At 40.4% G+C, this 14,877-nt stretch overlaps 1 non-coding gene across 1 annotated transcript; it reads left to right on the top strand.

Annotated features, from left to right (window-relative positions):
- Positions 1 to 4,248: 4,248 nt before the first annotated feature.
- On the top strand, positions 4,249 to 4,332 carry Trnal-uaa (transfer RNA leucine (anticodon UAA)). Its single transcript has one exon. It is a non-coding gene; the product is annotated as a tRNA-Leu (tRNA).
- The last annotated feature ends 10,545 nt before the right edge of the window (positions 4,333 to 14,877 follow it).

The raw sequence follows: 14,877 nt of genomic DNA, 5'->3' as shown, positions 1-14,877 counted from the left end.
TATGTTTCAGGACCGTAATTTCTCAGTAATTGCCCAGGAAGCTTGCACTATTGACTAAAAACTTCTTAAAATTGTCTGTGCACCTTGCCATTGTAAACGCTTCAACTCAAAAAGAAGACATTAGTATTAAGTACCAGGTGGATAAAAACAGTGAAATGAAAACGAAACTTACTTTTTATTTCTCAAGCAGACAATAAAATTTTTCTCTTAACTATTATACAGCTTTAAAACTTTTACTAATCTAATTTTAACAATATTAAGTCTTTTATTACCAATGGCATGTTTCCAACCTCTCCCATATTTATAAATCAAAAGAGGTGCACATTTTCTCAAAATATACTGTTCAGAAAAATGCACATTGCAAATTATATTTCCTCTGGAAACTTAAACAGCGAATAGAATGTATTCTCCGATTTTTCCTTACGTCCACATTTCTCTAAAAATGCATACAACTGACTATGAACATTTGCTATTGACTAAACATTTGCACTAATGACTAAAAACTTCTTAAAATTGTCTGTGCACCTTGCGATTGTAAACGCTTCAACTCAAAAAGAAGACATCAGTATTAAGTACCAGGTGGATAAAAACAGTGAAATGAAAACTAAACTTACTTTTTATTTCTCAAGCAGACAGTAAAATTTTTCTTTTAACTATTATACAGCTTTAAACCTTTTACTAATTTAATTTTAACAATATTAAGTCTTTTATTACCAATGGCGTGTTTCCAACCTCTCCCATATATATAAATCAAAAGAGGTACACATCATATTCCTTGAAACTTGTAAATAAATGATGTTCTGTGGGTGTTGGTGAAAACTGACTTGTTTTACAGACACTACATTTGCTTTCAGGTGTTTTGTAGAATGAAACCAGCTACATGTGCTAGTGCTTGTCTATCTTTTATTACATTAGATCCTTTACCACCACCACCAGCAGCAGTAACTTCATTATCAGCAAAGGCACTGTATAAAGCACTTTGATCAATAATGGAATGTGTCTGTTGTGGAGTCAAGAAAGCTATCATTACCTGCTCCCAAAAATTGCCTTAAATTGTTTAATGGCATGCATCTATCATCCCTACAACTACCAAGTGAATTTACAGGTAAGGACATGTTATTGACTGCAACTGTTTTCAATGCTGCTTTGAAGTGAAAGAAAGTTGGGTTGGTGTTTGCAACACCATACTCTCTCACACAACAAAATACATTCTCCAGTGGGTCCTGACTGAAAGCTCTCATGCTTAAAAAATTAAAGCCAATTTTTTAAATCTATTTCAAATGTGATGCTATTGTAGTCTGCCAGCCACTTATGAAAATAAAAATTTTTGTTCTGTCCCTCCCTGTACCTTGCTCCAACATTTTCCAATTTTCCATTTCGTTTAGCAGACTGTACTACATTTCAATATGCAAGAAGTCTGCAGAGAGGGCACACTTATTAGATTTGGCATCTTGTGGATAATAATGGGAACTGTTCAGTGGATCGAAAAAGTGCTCCATCTTTTCAACAAATTCTGCAGTGTATTTTGAATCAGCAGATAAGATATTAAACGCATCATAAGTTTCAATAACTGCGACAACTGTATGACTAAGCTGGGCTGCACGTACTCTAACTTTCATTTTAGTAAAAGAATCCTTAAGTTCAAAGTGATTCCTTTGTAATTTTGGCAATGTCTCAAACATCTTCTGCTGATCCAGAAGAAAAACCCTCTCAATAAATTTAAAACTGGCCTCTTTCTTAGATCCAAACTGTATTTTATTTCATAGCAGAGCATTTCTAGTATTCTTTAATACTAATTACTGCAATAGGTTCATCACTGACTAAAAAATGAACTGGACTGGACTCAGTAAATTTCTCACAGTGGAGATCATTCAGTGCTCTCTGGTTGGATGCACCCTGGTCACAAACTGTCCAAACAACCTTTAGCCCTATTTCTGGCAACTGCCTTATGACACAGGTAATAAGACTTTTTAAAGTGATACTTGAAACCGAGTGATGTAATAAGCAACAACCTGCTTCCAGCTTTTATATATATGCCTTTAACCATGAAAACTAATGCGTGGTTTGCTTGCACATTTGACCTTCCCAAATGACCTAAATCTTGAAACCCTGAAATTTCTTGTTTGTCTACATCATAATGCAACCCTCTCTCCAAAGACATTTCATCAAACAACAAAGCACAATATTTATCACTGTTGATCATTGCCTTAACTTCCGACTTCTGCCTTTATTACATTCATCACAGAAGTATTCAATAAAAGTTCAAAAGGTATAGAAGACAGAGATTTCAGATGCCTCATAGAAGGAAGATAAAAATGAACTGACAAATATTTGTATAGGGGGAGACTTCGTTCATATAAGGATAAAACAAACACTTTGTCCTCAGATGTCCATCACCTTGCGTTTTCTGGTCGATGAGCATTTCTTAATTGGCTGTATATGAAATATTTGGCAACAGAATTTAAATTAGTTTCTATGAAACAGAAAGTATTACTATCTTATAAATCTCATTGTGTTTTTAGTTCTGATTTTCCATGATGTAGCTTTGTTTTTAGTTTTGATAGCCTTGTTAGAGTATTTCTTATGAGTCTTGTACACTTTTGATTTTCTTGGAGTTAAGTCTGCTTTTCAAACCTCTGTACCTAAAACTCCACTTTCCTCATTACAAAAAGTTTCAGATAAGAATGTGCACTCACCACCTGCAGATACATTTTGAGGGGAGATAAAAAAAATTAAGAGATGCATCACTCAATGAATTACTCTGCTCAGCACAACTAATCCTACGTAATTCACGAACACCAGTTTCACTTCTGGTATTTGCAACTGTATAATAAAGATATTCCATGGCACCACTAATGCTTGGTAGGCCTAATTCACTATTAACACTAGTTTCTACAGATCCATTTCTAGTACTAACAGCTGCATGAGAACTACTTGCCACTCACAACTAAAGCTATGTAGCTCATTAACACCAGTTTCACTTATGGTATTAGCTGCTGTATAATGAAGCACCACTAGTGCTTGGTAGCCCTAATTCACTATTAACAACAGTTTCACATGATTCACTACTGATACTAGCAATTTCACAAGGAACACCTGCCACATGTTTTGGAAACACACCCCTGTTTAGCCTCTGCCTAGTTTTATTCACAAAATCTTCTTCGAAAAAATGATTTTCACAAACAAAACAAGTAGCACAGTTCACATCTGGTGACAGTTTACAAACACTTTTTCACTTCAGAAGCAACTCCTGAGGTAGTTTTTGGAAACCTGTGGAAATGCTTGTTGCTAACTTTCTCCATTGAACCCACGTAATATCCAGATGAACAGCTGGAGAATTTGCAGGAGTATTTCAGTGTCAATTTTATCAAGTTGAAAAATCTGAAAAAACAAAGTTCTTCATTAAATAAAACTACTGACATATCAAAGTTATTTAAATAAACAAATGGAAACCACTCAGCTTAATTTACGATAGAACAGAATACATTTCATTTATAGGCTATGAGATTATTTGCTGAAAATCAAATGTCTTACCTTAGGATTAATTGTGGATGTTTTTTCATCAGGAAATCTCTTCTATTCCACGGTGAACTTCGTGAAATTTAAAGCAAAACAATCTTTTTATAATGAAGATCAGTAAATTGTAATTATAAAACACAAAGACGACTGTATCCGTAGACTTCAGTACAAAGCAAGACGACAGAATATCAACAACCGCCATTGGACAGCTCTCATTGGTCAGTTCCAGCTTCGTTTGACCCTTAGCGCCTCTAGTGGTGTGGAAGGAACTACCCGGCTTGTTGCCTCTTAGCCCATATAGCTTTCACCCCCATGCTTGGTACTATGGTTTCTATTTTCAGCAATGTACACTACCGATATTATATAAGTTGGAGAAAAATTCCACTTTGCAATGCACTGTGTCTCAAAAAGTGCTTTATTCTTCACTTAGAAATTGTTGCTATTGAGTTCCTAAAACGCATGTGTATCTGATTACTGTTCTCTATCATCTTTGTTTCAAGTTAAAAACTTTTTGTCAGTCTCTTCTGACAAGGCACATTGGTCGTCGTAATACTAGGAAATTGGTCTTGCTGTTTGGGACTTCGAGTAAAGGGTTGTCACTAAGTAGCAGTTTTAAGAATGAAGTATACTGGGAAAATGGTTAAATACTTCATTACAATTATTAGAAAGATTATAGCCAAGAGCAAACAAACTTGATAACTGTAGTGCAGGAGCTCCGTGCCTAGCGTTGTCAGATTGGCCGAGCGGTCTAAGGCGCCAGACTTAAGTTCTGGTTCCCGAGAGGAAGCGTGGGTTCGAACCCCACATCTGACAAAAATTTTGAACAAGATATATAGATATAAAACACTTGCAACAGAACGGTTTGTAAACAAACTACACTATCTTGACGTTGCATCGCAGATTGTATAACAGACTCATTGACCTGTGTAAGCAAACGCGATTTTAGGACTGAATAGCACTACAGTCTTCGGTCGATACTCCGATCAAACGGGTAGGGTCAGTATTCTCTTCAGGTGTGTCAGACGCAATGATAATGTAATCTGTGGTAATGCTAATTCTCAGAACACATATGTCACGCAAGACGTGTTTTTAAAGAAAAAATTCAGGTGCAATTTGTAAAACTATTTTATTACTAACTGAAAATATATGTCTTAGTTTGCTTCAAAAATAAGTTCCACCAATAGTAAGGCACTTGTCAACGTATACGCACGGGCGGCGGGCCATTGAAACGACACCAGTTATAGTATCAAACTCACATGTTATATTTTTCTCCATAATTTCTTGTCAGAACAACAAAAACCTTTATCAGCGATTATGTCTCACGTAGATCTACTATCTCCTCGCAAAAGTTACCATATTTCTTTTAAAAAATACCGTCACTTCTATCTCGGTGAGCAATGAAGTTGCGAAGACGCGATGGACTTTTTTTGATTAGGGCCTAGTCAGTATTCGAGTATGTAAAATTGGATTGCAAATACACTTATCAAGAATAATTTGAGGAAAAAAGTTAGGCACATTACCCCATACGTCCACCCTGCTCCTCCTCCCCTATTTCGAAGATGTAGGTTATGGGTATGGTTCTGAGCCACAAACATAATGTTGGCGTCTGACAACACAAAGATTTAACTAAGAAATTTGTATATACACACAGAGTATATAAATAATTAATAGCAAAAAGTGACTCTAGGGGAAGTATAGGCTAATAGAAGTAAAAATATCGCAGTAAATATGGGTCTGAATGAGATATTTGGCGAATGTGTGGTTATTGGCCTAAACTGGCTTCAGTGAAATCTCGTCAAAATTTACAATGAGATCTTCCTACTACAGCAGAATGGTTGTTTTGATATCTTTGTCGTTTTCTTGGCAATGACGTAAGTATTTCTTCTGGTGCAGGAGGAACTCTGGGTTAATTCAAAGAGAGCAGGTTGCTCCCAGCTATTTGAGATAAGATTTGTGTCCTAACGCGTATGTGAACGGACATTGTCAAGAAGTAAAGTAACCCCTCTCTTTATCTTGTCACGCATTTTAGTATTCATTGCTCGATTAAGTATTGTTAAGCTCTGACATCACGTGTCAGTATTTATTGTGTTATCCTGTGGCCTAAAAAACTGCAGTGATTCCACCTGTATATCCTAAAACACAGTACATACAATTTTTCCTATGAACTTTATGTTCTTTGCTGATATCATATGCAGATATTCAGTGGAGTGTTGTTTCAATTCTGTTATAATACGAGCCACACATGTTTCGTCTCCAATGACAATTCAGCTCAAAAATTCGCCTCTTTCACAAGTGTTCAAATCAAGGAAGTTCAAGACATTGGCTAGTCAACTGGTATTGTACACTTCAGTCATCATTTTCGGTACCTGCAGTGAGCCCAACTTCTGGTAGTTTAAGCGTTCTGTAAGATTGTCATAGTGGACACTCCTTGAAATACGAAATGAACTCATTAGATGTGGGCCACGTCATAAAATGTCTGTTTTATTGAGTTTCTGCATCAATTTCCTGCAACGAGTCTACAGTAACGACAGATGGTTGCCGACTTGACGTACTGTTTTAAATTTTTTTTTTACACAAAAGGCTAAGAACAGCGCGTATTTCACTTCCACACTACAGTTACCTATGGCATTTTAAATAAGTGCAGACAAACTTTACACGAATGAATGTTTCAGTTGCCTGCATCTCGTGGTCGTGCGGTAGCGTTCTCGCTTCCCACGCCCGGGTTCCCGGGTTAGATTCCCGGCGGGGTCAGGGATTTTCTCTGCCTCGTGATGGCTGGGTGTTGTGTGCTGTCCTTAGGTTAGTTAGGTTTAAGTAGTTCTAAGTTCTAGGGGACTGATGACCATAGATGTTAAGTCCCATAGTGCTCAGAGCCATTTGAATGTTTCAGTTATGGCGCTTGCGAGTTACCAATAGATGCAAGTAGTGAACGTACACACAAAGCGGAGAGATATTTCTGGAGTGAGCGTTCATATGAGCACAGCAGGTTTTTTGACATGAACATACATTGTACTCCTGCCCAAGTGGTTTTGATGTGGTGTGAAGTTTGGCCATGTAATCTGTTTTGAGTTCGAATATGATTATACTGCCAGTACAGGCAGTTCCCGTTCAAAAATGCCTTGGATAGTTTACACGCATTTCATATGCATCTTAACAACTATAATTCGGTATTGAGAATTAACTTTACTTAACGCTTGGATGAGTTTAACTCAAGGGCATTTCGCTTGCATTCAATATTTGCAACTGGTTAGATAACTTAAATTTTATGTCATGTGGAGAGCAGGGGTAGCTGTCGCCACTTTTTAGGTTTTGTACTGCTGCGGCGGGGCAGGGTTGGTGCGCTGCGTTTTGCGATTTAATTATTGATGTCCACCTACCTCAGTATAGCGTCCGTTCACCACCCGTTGCTCTGCATTCTTAAGTACTATGTAGACGACGAGAAAAGTAGCATTGAGTCCGCAGCTCGTGGTCGTGCGGTAGCGTTCTCGCTTCCCACGCCCGGGTTCCCGGGTTCGATTCCCGGCGGGGTCAGGGATTTTCTCTGCCTCGTGATGACTGGGTGTTGTGTGATGTCCTTAGGTTAGTTAGGTTTAAGTAGTTCAAAGTTCTAGGGGACTGATGCCCTAAGATGTTAAGTCCCATAGCGCTCAGAGCCATTTGAAAAGCAGCGTTGAAGAAAACCACCGTCCATATTTGCGATTACAAAGTCCGCGTAACTCAAGTAACAAGATAAACTTGTAAATCTCTATTAATAATGGGGAAAGTGGGTGCTTCCTTTCTTCACTGAAAATGTTTGTTTGTAGATACTGATGTTTTATTTCGGTCCTTTTCATTTATGATGTCACCAAGCCCACATTTATGTTGGTAGCACATCTACTACTAGTTCGTGCAGCTTATATCACATGTAAGACAACAAGAAAAGTGCTAACTCCAGTCCGAAATATTACGAGATTCACACAGGCAATACTCTGTTACAAAACGTGTTCACATTCGGTCCTTTTCAGTGGATTCTTCGAAAGAAGATGCTCGCCAAAATGTTCTGTACATGCATACGGAACACGCCACGCACAATATTCCCAAAGGCAGACAATTTCACACGCGATTTATTCCGCAACCAACATTCCAAAACTTCTCAAAACTTCACAGAAATGTCCGTAATTGCCTCTGCTAACACGGCGATATAAGCCGAGCACGATTTAACCGTCATTTCTACACCTTACAGATAATTTTTTCGGACACATTTAACATGACCTTCTTGTCCGAGAGCGGCTCCACGACTAACTGAATGCCGTCGCTCACAAGGCATACAACGTATTCAATTACGCGGGAAAGACTTCTCTCCCATTGGTTGATCAAAATGGTCATCCAATCAGATTAACTTTTCATGATCAATTTCTGGAGCAAACCGCTTTACTCCAATCAACATTCACAGATGCATCTACACTATTTCATATTGCAAAATTTCACAAATGTTCCACAAAGCCAAACGAAACGAAAATCAAAACAAAATCATGCTTGAAGTATACTTTAGAACTAAGTATCCTCTTACTAACTTTCTGGCTGCCTTATTACAAAAGCAAACGCTCCTAGACATACGTCATCCACCAGTTAGGGGGATTCACCGTTTTCAGGACATCCTGGTTACCTAACACTTGCTAGTTACACATGGTGTAATACACTATAAAATTGAAATTTGACGTATGTCCCCACATACACACTCACATTCACTCTCATCTACTCCCACTCTAACACAAGATATAAATATCAACTTTTAAACTATTATTTTCCTTACGAAAGCAAGATTATTAAAAGTTTAAAACTAAAATTCTTTAAAAATAACTTCTGCACACTGAGAGTGCTGTTAGTATTTTCAAATGACAAAGAAACTTAAACTGTCGTGATTCCTATCTGAATTTACTTTACTAAGAGTTGGTTAAGTACTTTTTAATAGGTTTTTTTATATTTTGAAAACTATTAAAGTCATGTTAATGAAAATTTAACCACTATTCTTCTAAATTATAAAAGTTCCTATACCAAATTTGAAAACAAACAGATCATATTTGTCATAGTTATTTAATTTCTTAGGTGAGATGAATAAGTGATCTTAGTACGCTCCACACAGAGCAGTTATCACGGTCCGCACACCGCGGCAGATGTCATTATGACGCCAGCAGCCGACTGTATTGCCCATCCGAAAAATACGGCCTTACAGTTTACTGAATTTTATTGTCGCTGAGAAGCGTTTCGTTTTTCACCGTTTAAGAGCTCCTTCTCTTTTCGTTAGTACATAATAGTTTTCAGTTAAATGTATCTGTGAAGTTCTTTTGTTTTGTTTATTCTTATGTCAAGAAAAATGCCCAATTCAATAATTGGTGAGCCATTAGCCAGAGGGAGTATATCTTCTGCCTCCACAATGTTTTCACATCATAAGAAGGGACCGATGATTCATGGTGAGGGTAGTGAATAAGGATGTAAGGAATATTATAAAATCATGTGATATAGAAGAAAGGCAGGAAAGTAAAACAAAGTTATCTACTTGCTGCCAGTTATGCTGACGTATCTCTACTGTCTGTTACAAAAAGTCGAAAAGGTGTAATTTCCATAGGTATGACCCCTTTGTGCTTCTGGTGAGAAGCGTCCAAGATATGAAGTACTGTATATAAGTTGCACCATCATTACTTCGATATGTATGTAATAAGAGACATTATACTATGTACATGTAGACATCTCACATCCAATGCAAGCTAGAAACAATCGAGAAGCCCTCACGAAGCCGGCCGTTGTGGCCGAGCGGTTCTAGGCGATTTAGTCCGGAACCGCGCTGCTACTACGGTCGCAGGTTCGAATCTTGCCTCGGGCAGGATAGGTTAGTTGGGTGTAAGAAGTTCTAAGTCTAGGGGACTGATGACCTCAGATGTTAAGTCCCATAGTGCTCAGAGCCGTTTGAACCATTTGACATCACGAATAACATTGTTTTCATTGGCTCGCCGTGACGAGAAAAAACATATGTGTGGTTGCATTCACATTACCAGCAATAATAAAATAATTATATAACAGGCAACCCAAATGAAAAAAAATGGTAGGAATTATTACGAAAGCATGACTGTCCTGAAAGAGTATGGTGATTTGATATACACTCCTGGAAATGGAAAAAAGAACACATTGACACCGATGTGTCAGACCCACCATACTTGCTCCGGACACTGCGAGAGGGCTGTACAAGCAATGATCACACGCACGGCACAGCGGACACGCCAGGAACCACGGTGTTGGCCGTCGAATGGCGCTAGCTGCGCAGCATTTGTGCATCGCCGCTGTCAGTGTCAGCCAGTTTGCCGTGGCATACGGAGCTCCATCGCAGTCTTTAACACTGGTAGCATGCCGCGACAGCGTGGACGTGAACCGTATGTGCAGTTGACGGACTTTGAGCGAGGGCGTATAGTGGGCATGCGGGAGGCCGGGTGGACGTACCGCCGAATTGCTCAACACGTGGGGCGTGAGGTCTCCACAGTACATCGATGTTGTCGCCAGTGGTCGGCGGAAGGTGCACGTGCCCGTCGACCTGGGACCGGACCGCAGCGACGCACGGATGCACGCCAAGACCGTAGGATCCTACGCAGTGCCGTAGGGGACCGCACCGCCACTTCCCAGCAAATTAGGGACACTGTTGCTCCTGGGGTATCGGCGAGGACCATTCGCAACCGTCTCCATGAAGCTGGGCTACGGTCCCGCACACCGTTAGGCCGTCTTCCGCTCACGCCCCAACATCGTGCAGCCCGCCTCCAGTGGTGTCGCGACAGGCGTGAATGGAGGGACGAATGGAGACGTGTCGTCTTCAGCGATGAGAGTCGCTTCTGCCTTGGTGCCAATGATGGTCGTATGCGTGTTTGGCGCCGTGCAGGTGAGCGCCACAATCAGGACTGCATACGACCGAGGCACACAGGGCCAACACCCGGCATCATGGTGTGGGGAGCGATCTCCTACACTGGCCGTACACCACTGGTGATCGTCGAGGGGACACTGAATAGTGCACGGTACATCCAAACCGTCATTGAACCCATCGTTCTACCATTCCTAGACCGGCAAGGGAACTTGCTGTTCCAACAGGACAATGCACGTCCGCATGTATCCCGTGCCACCCAACGTGCTCTAGAAGGTGTAAGTCAACTACCCTGGCCAGCAAGATCTCCGGATCTGTCCCCCATTGAGCATGTTTGGGACTGGATGAAGCGTCGTCTCACGGGGTCTGCACGTCCAGCACGAACGCTGGTCCAACTGAGGCGCCAGGTGGAAATGGCATGGCAAGCCGTTCCACAGGACTACATCCAGCATCTCTACGATCGTCTCCATGGGAGAATAGCAGCCTGCATTGCTGCGAAAGGTGGATATACACTGTACTAGTGCCGACATTGTGCATGCTCTGTTGCTGTGTCTATGTGCCTGTGGTTCTGTCAGTGTGATCATGTGATGTATCTGATCCCAGGAATGTGTCAATAAAGTTTCCCCTTCCTGGGACAATGAATTCACGGTGTTCTTATTTCAATTTCCAGGAGTGTATTTAGTTTGTTGAAATGTATTGCTGACAAAGACAGATCGACTTTCATGACACTGTTTTTCGAACGACGTGAACTCCCGCTCACAAGGCATACATGGCTATCTTCCGCATTCCTGTCACGCATATTATTCTCAGCTGCTGATAATACATTGACCATTGTGTTGTGAGGCAGATCAATTGTTTATTTTTCTCAATAACAACTCTTTTATTCACTAATCATACACTGTCATTTTGGCAAGCCGTAGGTGAGTAACTAGCTTCTGGCAAGTGTCTGTCATTCCACTTGAAGGGAACGCTTGTCATTATTTTAATACTGAACAGTATTCTCAAGAAAAGGAATAAAATCCTTTGGCAAGTTTCCATTTCAGTCGTAAAAATACGATGGGCTACGGTGATTCAACCAAAATTTCAACAGAATTGGCAATTTAATTTTGTGTGAATTGTTAACCTTTTCTTATTTGAAGAAGCATTGCAGTTTTTGAGTAACGAGAACATTTATCTTTTTGACAGGTTTAATTGTACTTCCTTTGCCAAAACACAGTATAATTTGCACAGACTCATCTTAGAGTACCTATTGCGACAGAATTCTGAAACAGAGTGTCTCATTAAACAATTAACTGGCAACCGAAGAACTGAATAGCTTACGAAAAACCTCATTGTGTCGGTTTGTAGTAACATAAGAGAAGAAATTTCATGTTTATTTCATACTAGGAAACTCTTGCTTCAGCGGCTGTCGATATCTCTTAAAAATTTACAGTCACTGGAGTGCAAAAAAAAAAAAAAAAAAAAGAAAATATATCTACTGATACATCACCATAGATAAGAAAGTTCCGTTTGTTTATGAACTGGCAAAATGCTCTCCACCTTGTGTGTTATCATTCGCCAAAACCTCGTTTCGATGTCTCGAGCGGTTTAGAAGATACGAGGGATATTGTGAATACTTCATTCTCGCGGGCGTGAGATCGTGAATGAGCGCTCTACATTGGCTCCATTTTCTCGAGATCGGAGACCACTAGAGACCTCTTCCCAAGGAGATACAAAAATTCTACATGTTAGCTAAATTTCATACGCAGCAACATATGGTGTAATACACATTAAACTCAAAAGAATAGCGACCTCTATTTCTCATTGCAAACTTTTAGAATTGTACGTAGCGTCTTACTGAAATGTGTATATCACAATAAGTATACGATTAGCGAGATGATGGGCACTTCATCACTAAGCTCACATATAACGCTACAAGCAAGGCAAAAATCAAATATTTTTAATGAGTAGTTTCTGTAAAATCGTTTGAGAAAGATTACAGGGTGCGCGCGCTTCGTTTGTGCCAGCGCACAGCGTCGTCAACCGGCTCGTGCAACGTATGTGTACATGTCTCAAGATGCGTTGGACCAGCGAGACCCGTGCGGAACGTGCACATCGCGCTGTAATGTCGTGTCACGTCAAGCTTGCTATAGGCATCTCAATTTACGCTTAGCCTGAGGGTGTAGCCAGACAAGATGTCTCAAAGGAAGCCTTTGCAGCTTTAGTCGCGCATGTATCAAAATCGCATCCCATCGTGACCACTCCACAGGAGGGCGCGAAACAGGAGGCCTGGAGAACCATGAGCACTCTTTGTTGCTTTGGATCATATTCGATGTGGGTCCACCCTGCACAGCAGAGAAAAAAACTGCAATCGCACTGCATTGCTATCACGTTCAGTGGGGTTTCTGTTCCACAGTTGTCTTAGAGAAGAGTTCAATCATCTTCGGGGTGTCATCAGTGTCACGCGCTGCCAAGTACTTCGTCCCACATCAAACAGTACAGCCAACTGTCGTTTTCGTAGACGATATGCATGGGAACAACGATCCAAGAAAGAGGTGGTTTCACTGACGACCGTTATGCCACCTGCTGAGACACTTTCGTGTCATTTCTGAGTGTGAGGGGATCTGAAATGATTTCCTCTGCCACCCACAAGAAATGCGCGGTATTTCAGCGCTATGTTTTGCAGTTTTGACGCCCATCACCGAGGCTTCAAAAGGGGGGGGGGTGAAATGTGGGCAGGAGGGGGTTTGACGACCTTCCCACCGTGTGACACGTCTACGGTGTCATTGGATAGAACTGTGATGAAATTTGGTGCCAATGTGACATTATTAACCCATGTTAGACGTCACCTGAACTTCTAAGCTTTGGCCTCTTCTTCGCCAGTTTCTACACCTTGCTGTTTGAAGCGTTGCCGAGCACAAGGGTGCCGTCGCAGGGCGCCACGCTTTTTCACCATTACTGAGGAAGATTGTAGGTTCCTCTGAACCAAATTTCAAACTTCTGAGTCGCAATAAGAGAAAAGCACGGCGTTTCGAAAAAGTAATTCTCTACTTGTGTTGCGGAGTGTATATGAGTAATACCATGCGTATTCGTTATGTTAGCAAAGATGACGCAATGCGTTTCTCATTTGGAAAACGTATTTGAACGTTGTATGTTTGTGAGAAGATCGAGTTACTCTTCGCATAAGAAGGAGAAAGGTTTACCAGCATGTGTCGAAATTTCAAGCGCCAGCATCTATCGAGATTGTAGTTTATCGTTCAACGATATTGCTATTTGCACTGATGTCATTGATGTAGTTTCCAAGACTGTCATGGCAATACAGAATCGATGTGTTCAGAAGGGCTCCACTGAACACCACGTAGAACCTCAATGGAGGACTGCCGTTATGGCACCACATCGGCTTTTCAGACGAGTTCCGGATCAGTGTTGAGAATCAGAATGGGTATCCGTATGTGGAACATCCGAGGAGAAGGAGTGGTGCCAGATTGAATTCAGCATCACCATATGGCCCAGTACATGACGTGATTGTTCGGGCTGTCGCTTTGTACACAACACAACAAATAACCTCAGGTTTGCGTAGCATCTGTGACATTTCTGTCGTATTAAGGTACGTAGCTGTCCTCTACCTTTGAGGTATCTGGGACGTTATCTTTCAACAAGACAACGTAACAACCCATGCAGCCTGTGCTGTGCTGACCTAGTCTTGCCTTCTTCGATATCCTTCCTAAAGCTAACTGTTAATGGCCAGCAGTATATCATTAAAAAAATCTTTTCCCTGTTCAGACACTTTCACATAGAAATTAAATTTGCTCCCAACTCTCACAATGACGTTTTCGCTTGAAACATTTATTGCAGTTGTCCAATAACACCTGTTAAGTGAACGGCCAATGTGACAGCAGCAAAATAAAATGGAGGCGACAATAATCTGTGTCCTCTTTATCTGATTTCCGTTTCTCATTATTAGTAGTAGTATGATTTATATTGTGTCTACACTATAATAAATCTAATGGTTTCTAAATTTGCATTAAACGGAGGAAATGTCTGTCGTATATAAACCTAATCTACAGATAAACACTGCTCTAAATCCGTATACATGCAGGTTCATGACTGACAGGAAAGTCCCACACTATTAAATGTACCTGTTCCTTGTCTCCTAAATAAATGGACATTCAGCCACAGAAATTACTCCTATGATACTACGACTTCAGTAAACTGGCGAAAATCGCAGCGCTTGAACATTCATATCTTAGAACGACACTTACTTACAAAAACTCGCCTCTTCTGTGGTAGTGAAAATGTGGTTGAAACTTAAGAACATGGTGTCCCAGATCAATATGTTGCACAAGTACCGGGTGATCAAAAAGTCAGTATAAATTTGAAAACTGAATAAATCACGGAATAATGGAGATAGAGAGGTACAAATTGACACACGTGCTTGGAATGACATGGGGTTTTATTAGAACAAAAAAAAAAAAAAATACAAAAGTTCAAAAAGTGTC

Source organism: Schistocerca cancellata, chromosome 4 (assembly GCF_023864275.1).
Source record: "Schistocerca cancellata isolate TAMUIC-IGC-003103 chromosome 4, iqSchCanc2.1, whole genome shotgun sequence".
NCBI lineage: Eukaryota > Metazoa > Arthropoda > Insecta > Orthoptera > Acrididae > Schistocerca > Schistocerca cancellata.
Note: the sequence above shows the minus strand (reverse complement) of the source record. Positions and strands in the feature narration are given on the sequence as shown.